At 35.7% G+C, this 8,282-nt stretch overlaps 1 long non-coding RNA gene across 1 annotated transcript; it reads right to left on the bottom strand.

The window, feature by feature from the left end:
* Positions 1–561: 561 nt before the first annotated feature.
* LOC124992916 (uncharacterized) lies at positions 562–7,644 on the bottom strand. The gene is made up of 2 exons (XR_007103818.1): positions 7,542–7,644; positions 562–692 (listed from the first exon to the last, which is right to left on the bottom strand). It is a non-coding gene; the product is annotated as an uncharacterized LOC124992916 (long non-coding RNA).
* Positions 7,645–8,282: the final 638 nt, after the last annotated feature.

Genomic DNA, 8,282 nt, shown 5'->3' with positions numbered 1-8,282 from the left:
GCTAACATGCAAATTGGTATTATACATTCATGTACTATTCCCCCAAGGCCTCCCTGGTGAAGAGTGCTTGAGGCAGAGTGACTCTGGTGGGAATTCTCCGTGTCATACATGGTGGGTTGAGATGCAAACTATGCCATGCATAAATCTCATCAGGGAATACTAACTCCAGTTTGACCAGGGTATTATTATTTAGACCACTTTGTTTGATTTATATCACCTTTGCAATGGTAGAAACAGATTTCTTCTGTACATTTTAATGAAAATCTCAGATCTGGGTACAAACCTTGAAGTTATGGGGAAACAGTGTACTATTTCCCCCAAGTGCAGCACCCAATTATTGGTCTCCTAGTATCCCCAGATTTGGCTTTATTCTGGTTTCTACTAGACTTTGCATGATGTCAATATGATATGATTCCTGCATGTGTGTGTGAGATGTTTTGGAAGTGGCGAGTGCTTCTTACTTTTTGCAATTACTGCCTTAGATTCTTAATTACATCTGGTGTTTGGAGATAACCTTTACTCACCTCTACTGGCTCCTTTGTATTGAATTCTCTTTCTGGCTTCTTCTCTTAGTATCCACTTCCCCGATCCCCCACTTTTTTTTTTTTCTTTAATCATGATGTCATCAGCACTCAGAAGCCTGGATTTCAAAGCTTTTAGTTTTGATCTTGTCTCTGATGCTGTCCTGTCACCTGCAGCAGTGAATGGATTTGTAAAATTAGCTGTGCTCATTTATTCTCTCTCTTTTCTTAATGTTTCAGTTTAGTCCTGTTACAAACTCTGAAATATCCTAGCAAGCCACAGGTTATAATACCTGGATTGTACCTCAGTGAGAGACAAGGAGGGATATCTGACCCAAATAAATTAATGTGAAAGGCTTAAATCACCCTTGTACATACCCATCAGAAGTAAGATTAAAATTTACTTTCAATGTTGACATAATAATACTTTGAGTATATATACTATACAAAAACAAATTATATATTTCAATATGTGAACATGCAGAGGTTTTGTTCAATTGGTCAATAATTTCACTTCTGTTCTGTTCTGTTTTGCTGAGAAAATGTATATTAAAACTGTCTCTGTCATTAAAGTCCAGGAAGAAATATCTGTCTAGAGGGGGCTCAGATCTCTTTTTGTTTGTTTGTTTGTTACTGAGGATTGGACCCGGGGGCACGTAACCACTGAGCAACATCCCCAGCCCTTTTTATCTTTTTATTTTGAGACAGGATCTTGCTAAGTTACTTAGAGCTTCACTAAGTTGCTGAGAAATAGCTACTTTTGTTACATAGAGTAGTCCAAATGAAAATTTGAGGATGAAAGAAAACTAAAATATTTTTTCTCATTTTGAAAGTTATAATAAAATATGTGATTATATCTTACTTGTTAGCTAAAGCAAGAGCAATCAGGCCTTAGGAAATTCAGTGAGCTATATTTGGCCATTTTTAAGCAACACCACTTTTGAAAAAGTGAGTAGAATTCTAAATCAGAGCCTAAACAGAGGTATCCCTATTCTTAAAGAGAAGGAACCAAAAATGACTTTTGATTTAAAGAACTTTCATAATTGCTCTTACTAATTCTATCAGGTAAAAAATTTTCAATCTTGGGTGACACATCTATTACTTAAATCTGCATATGTCAGCATGTACTTTATATGTATACACTTTAAATCATTTGGATTTTGACTTACTTCCTGTTAAAGAATGATGCATTTTTATGTCTCATTGCAAATAACAGTTGTAACTTCTCACTGACTGTTAATGCAAAATTTATTTAATTAAAATTTCTCTCAAGTGAGTTTAGCAGGGCATTTTCAATAAACTACTTCTGGTTATCTTCGTATGTGGTCACAAGATCCAGGAAAATCAATATTTTGTTTCAGATATGTGCTACATTTTTAGGAAAATGTAATCTAGTAAATGATTTTAAATGTGTAAAATCAAAGTTAACTCTTAATGTCAACATCTTAGGGTTACAATATTAACAAAGCAGTAAATAATAGATATATTATTATTACTGTCATTGACAAAGTATATTTTATGTCTTCATGCCCAGTATACATCCCAGATGTAAGCCCCTGGTTATTGGCAAGGCATCCACTGTTTAGAGTTGTCCTATTCTTCAAGATTTAAGTAAAACTGTTTCAAAAACCCCATCACAATATTTCTAGAGATTCAGGGTGGGGGAATTAGACTGATATTTTGCCTAGACAACCATGGATTTCATCTTTATGTCTCATAGCTTCTCCCTACTCTGGTTTCTCTGTGAACCAGTTATAAAACAAAAGTCCCTTTTCATGATAACTTTAACATATGAGAAATATAGTTGTGAACTTGTGTCTTAAGAAAACACAAGTTGAAAGCTTTAATAAGTGTTGCCTGGTGAATTTTAGACATTTTGGGCTGGGGATGTGGCTCAGTGGTAGAGTGTTTGCCTAGCATACAAGAGGCCCTGGGTTCAATCCTCAGCACCACACACACACACACACACCAAAAAAAAAAAAAAAAAAAAAAAAAAAAAAAAGGAAAGAAAGACATTTCTATTGCCATTATCATCAATGGGACTGTCCCACTTACTGATTCTTCTGCCCACCTCTCATCTATACCTTATGGGATATCCTCAAACCCATTCCTGGAGTCCAGCCTCTTTCCATTTTTGGGCCTCCTCCCCTCTTACCCTTGGTTGCACCCAGAAATGCAAAATTATTATGCCAAGCAGCACAACTTTGTGTGTGGTGTGTGTGTGTGTGTGTGTAACTCTTATCACAGTCTAGTAATATTCTCAGCAATAGCAAGGAGAACAAATATAGACCCAAATGTTGTCTTGAAAAACAAAATAAAATTCTCATTTCTAAGATAATTCAGATGCCATCTTTGAATGAACAGTTTTATCCCCCAACCAGGTATGCATTTCCCAAGGTTATATGAATATGTACATGAAATATATGCACTTGTATATTTAACTTTCATCTCATTTTTATTCCATCCTCTGGTATTTCATCCTATATATAGTTAACTCCAGCTAAAAGATGCAAATGCTCCAATATTCCTAAGCTTTATTGAACTTACTAACTTGGTGATGCTGACACCTGCTACTGCTATCAGTCTACTTTATTTCTGCATTTAACAAGTGAACCTTCTGCTGCCACCGGTCCTCACCGTCCATTCTTCCTTGATCTTTAATTTCCTTCCATTACTGCCATTCTGCCAAAGGGATTCATCAATTCCTTTGTATTTCTAGGAAAATCCCTTCTTTTTCCTCTTTATGGAAGCAAGTTTCTTCTTGCAGCTGTCATCCATTGAGGTTTATCTGGCAATTAGTACTGGTGGTTGCCCTCCACTCGACTATCCCACCACCACGTCCTGTGGTTTTCATTCTCTAATATTTCACTTCTCTTTTTACTCATGAGGGACTTATGTATTTGGTCTACTCCAGTTGCTAGCACCAGCCAAACAACTCTCAAATCTACAGTGTCAGTCATGACTGTTCAGCATCTTTTCAATGTTGCATTTCTACTTCCTATAGGAGCTACTTAAAGCAGGGAACACTGAACTCATTACTTGGCCACATAAATTTATATTTTTTAGTTCTTTATACTAAATAATGATTCTTCTCTAATCAACTTATGCTGATGCCTTTATTCTTTGGAATCGATCAAGTCTTATGCACTGAACCTTTGACTACTTTCCACATTCTCTTAAGTTCAATCTTTTCTCCTCTTCATTTCTACAACCACTGCTACTACCTGAGACCTAATTACTATACACTTTAGTCATTGAATCTTCCTCATTTATAGCATAGCTTCTTATACTGATCAGCATTCCAAATTGCTTCTTAAATTTGCCTTTTAATACACTTACATCCAGTACCTTCTAACTGCAAATACAATCAGTACGCATATGTACCTGGATATTTTTCCTCAAATGCAATTTGAATTACATCACATCATGTGATCTAGAATTAAGTTTCCATTGAATTTTGGGTCTACATTAAACACTGTACTTTCCTTGGTCAGTGGTCCTTCACCTTCAATGGGGAAACTTGTCTCAACAGTTCTTACATGCATGTGCTGCTTTCCACCTTCATCATGGTCCTTCCCTCTGTGTCCCTCACTTGGGCTGACCATTTCACTGAAATTACTCATTCCAAACATTTGTACTTCAATATTATCACTTATCTTTCCTCTGCACATGTCAAATGATTACAACATATCAGACGAATCTTTATAATAACACTTCTAAATGGCAAACTTCTAGTTGTGCATTTTCTCCATATTTTCTCAACCTTGTTACATTACATACTGTGATGCATATGTAACAGGTGTTAAATTGTAGGAGAATTATAGAACTAGGCAACAATATATTCTATATGGTGAGTCATTAAGAAAGTCACAGCGTCTTTTCACCTTTAACCTGCTTACCTACCCTATAACTCCCTTAAAAAAAATAAAAAAGCTCTGTTATAAAGTAAATGAACAGAGTCAGAGGAGAGGAAATACTAAAATCCCCTGTTCATTCTGAAGCCCACCCAAGCTGAGCAATGGAGAGGTGACACTCTGCATCAGCCAGCATATCTTTAATTTCTCCCAGCTCCAGCTCCTATTATCTCTCCACTGCCACAGCTGCATACTGCTATTGTCAGTGGTAAAGATGAGACATCTCTAATTAGAGGGCAGGGTAAATTGCTTTTATCTACTTTTAACATGCTTTTACATGGCACCTGGTACACAAGCCTCAGCTAGGCAGCCATAATTTGAAAAGCAAATGAATGTTCAGAGAAATACGATACGTTTTTAAAAGAAAATTAAATATATAGAGTAGCAAAATCAACATGCTGGAGACTGCAGAGTTTTAAAGCTGTCAGAGTTTAGTGTATGTATATATTATAGTGAATTAAAATAAGCAACCAGAGTCCACGGACCCTGCCGAGTCCAGTGGTCCTGTCTTTCTTTTTCTGTTGGAAACAAATGGTGGGATTTAAAGCCTAGAAAAATCATCAGGGCCAGAAACTTACTGAAGCTATTCCCTTGACAGTCTAGAATAATAGATTTTTAGGTGAAAAAAAAAAGAAAAAGAATCAACAGAATCTTTTCTGTTTTTCATTACATCTATTCATCTTTATAATAAATAAACCCATTGTGTAAGAGTTTCTGTTGCCGATTTTGGGTTCAATTTTTGTTTCTTTAGCAGACCATAATGTTTTCAACAATCAATCAGTTTATCTGGTTTTGAAAAAAGAAAACAAAGAGAAATCAACCACGGTTAGATCCATAGTGTGTTGGACAGCAATGCCATTGTATAAAAATATCTGACATTTATTATTGCTTGGAATAGAGATTCCACAGTTCAGGGAGCCTGAGTCACACACAAACTCCACAGGCTCCTTTTCCTCAGATCATTATCAGCAAAAATGCAGCCAGTGTTTTCCTCCAACAGCATCCATCACAGGAGGACACGTGCTCTCCACTCTGTGCCTTTTTACAGCCCTTCCTCCTGCATAATTCCTGCCACTGCTGTAGGAACTACAATGTTGCCCTCCAAACTTTGTTTGCTTCTTTCCTTGGAGATTGCCTGATTACTGACTATAACTTCTAGGCTGTAAGAGCTGGCAGCTCTAAATAATAACTGGGCTACACTGTATATTTATTGCTGCTGGGGAACAGAAAACCAACCCAAGTCCTTCAGTGCAGTGGGTAAAAAGGACTTTCAACTAAGAGAAGAGGATCTCATAAACACGGTGGTTACGGCAAGGGAACTGCCTGGTTCTCATTTAGAGACACCATGAACAAGAGGGTATAATTTAGAAGGCTAAAGCAAGAGGCATATTTAAGAAGTATTTCTAATTTAAATATTTGAGCCATATGCAAGATTAGAACAAGTGTTCCCTGCATGAAACCATTTAGAATGTGCTGGTTCTTGTTTTCTTCTTGCTGTCTGTCTTTAGCATACTTGGTTAAACATTCTGTCTTCCGTGCACATGATAGGACTGCACTTTCTGGACCACTTATGCTGAGGCATACCCATGTGACTATTTCTAGTCAATGATTAGTGAGTGAAAAGAACACTTGATGGCTACTGTGAGAACTCCTAGATCTCTCCTTCTCTTTCTGCCTAGGCAAACAGGTTTAAAATGGTGGCTAATCCATTAGTTTAGATGGTGGAGTAAAACAATTTAAAGAAGCCAGAATTGACCCATGTTGGTCACATAGTACAAGCAAGAAATGGTTTGTCGTTTTAAGCCACTGAGATTGAAGTACTTTTTCTTATCGTAGTGTATCTAGCCCACCTTGATTGCTACATAAATTACTGTACCTTTCACATTCTCAGCTTTGATCTACCTACTTTACTTGTGGATTTAGCTTCCTAGGCATACTTTGATCATAGTATTTGATCACCTAAATTGCATTTACATTCTCTCTCCCCTTTTTAGACTAAAGTGTTCTTAAGAACAGAAATACTTCACTTATCTTCATATTTTCAGCCCTTAGTACCTTGTCCTTCAATTGTAGATACTTGATACTATTGATTTAAACTGAATTAAATTTACCCAAAGTCAATAGTTCATCTCTGTTCTCAAATGGTAGTGAGTGAGTATATGATGATTAATCTTAAGTCACATTATTTGGATATGTGCCTCTCTTGATGTTAAAAGATGCAAAAATAATGAAGTCTGCCTCATGTAGTAAACAGATGTGTTAGAGTTACCAGGTTTTAGTTAGACTTCCAATTCTGACTGTGTGACATCTGCTAATTTATTTTGGCAAATATTTATTAGTTATCCACTTGCTATATGCCCATGTTTTAGATCCTCAGAATATTAAGAGTATTAAGTTTTGTTAAGGAATGATTGGGATTGTGGCATGTCGTGTAATGAGTTATATTTTTATCCTTTATGATAAATTAAAGATAATATCTACTTTACTTAGTGTATTTATTATAAGGTTAGATGGAAATAATATATATGTGTTTTATGAATTTCAAAATATTTTATAAATGGGAATGCAAAATATTTTAATAATTATCTGCATTAGTGCTTCATAATTCAGTATTCTAGATATTTGATGTCTCATTTCTTGTGACAAATTAGAACCCACAAACATAACTTAAGTCATTTGGTAACCATTGTGAAATTTTTAGATCAGTGAGTATTTTGGTTTGGAGGAGAGGTCTATGTAAAAAAAAAATAATAAGAGCAGAAAACACACAGAATGCAAGTTCTAATTTCTAATTTAAAAAATGACAACCCTTCCTGGGGGGAAGGGAGGACACTACTTTAATTATATAACCAATGGGGGTCAATAATTATCAATCCCCAGTAGCAGAAAAAAAAATGAGTAATATGTAGGAAGAGCAAAGACTATAGTTGGGCTTATCATGTGACTGAAATTGTTGCAACTCCCATTTATAAAATGATTTATTCAAATGTATCTGATTCAAAGAAGAAATACTCAGTACATGTAAAATACACATATATATATATATATAATTTATATATTCAAAGATAAAAATGTATGCTAAATGAGCCAGTATATAAATACCTACCAAAAATCTTCCCTTAAGGGTAATTCTTTTCTTCTGTTCTCTGATTCTCCCTCCTCTACAAGTCCAGGGAGCATTGCTTTTTACTTTTATTTTTGTTTTCTCTCTACATCGTAGAAAAAAATAAAAGTAATTATAAAAGAATTTGTTTTTCTGAATATCCATGACTTGTCCCATAAATTTGACTTCATTTCCTTAAAAAAGGCAAGAATTAACTTCGACCCTTTTCCTTTGCACTTGGAGGCATCTCATATAGTGCATCTCATAATTTTTTAAGTTCAAGGTCTAGTTTGAGAGAGAAAGAGAGAAAAAGAGTGTGTGGGTGAGTGTGGGTAGGGGTAAACAAAAATGTGGTGGGGATTATAAATATTAAATATTATATCATGGTAAATATTATATCATGGCTGCCTGTGTGGTGGTAGTATAATATTTGCACAATGCACAGCAGTGTTAAGACGTGTGACACTGAAATAAATATTCCAGAATGTAACAGGGAAGGAAGAATGCAGTGAGAACCAAAGGATTAGGAAATTTTCTACAGGACATAGGAACTCAGTGAAATTATAGCAGGCAAATCTAAGGTCAGGAATTCTAAGGTAGGCAGGCATCAGAAGCAAAAGCAGATTGGGAATAAGTCCTTGGAAAGGTGAGAAACTTCACAAGGGTCTCCTGGTGATATTCCACAGAGGGTGGAGGGAGTTAAGGGGGCATATCTGTGTTTGGATGGACTAGGAAGGCTGCTGA

Source organism: Sciurus carolinensis, chromosome 1, assembly GCF_902686445.1.
Source record: "Sciurus carolinensis chromosome 1, mSciCar1.2, whole genome shotgun sequence".
Classification (NCBI taxonomy): domain Eukaryota; kingdom Metazoa; phylum Chordata; class Mammalia; order Rodentia; family Sciuridae; genus Sciurus; species Sciurus carolinensis.
Note: the sequence above shows the minus strand (reverse complement) of the source record. Positions and strands in the feature narration are given on the sequence as shown.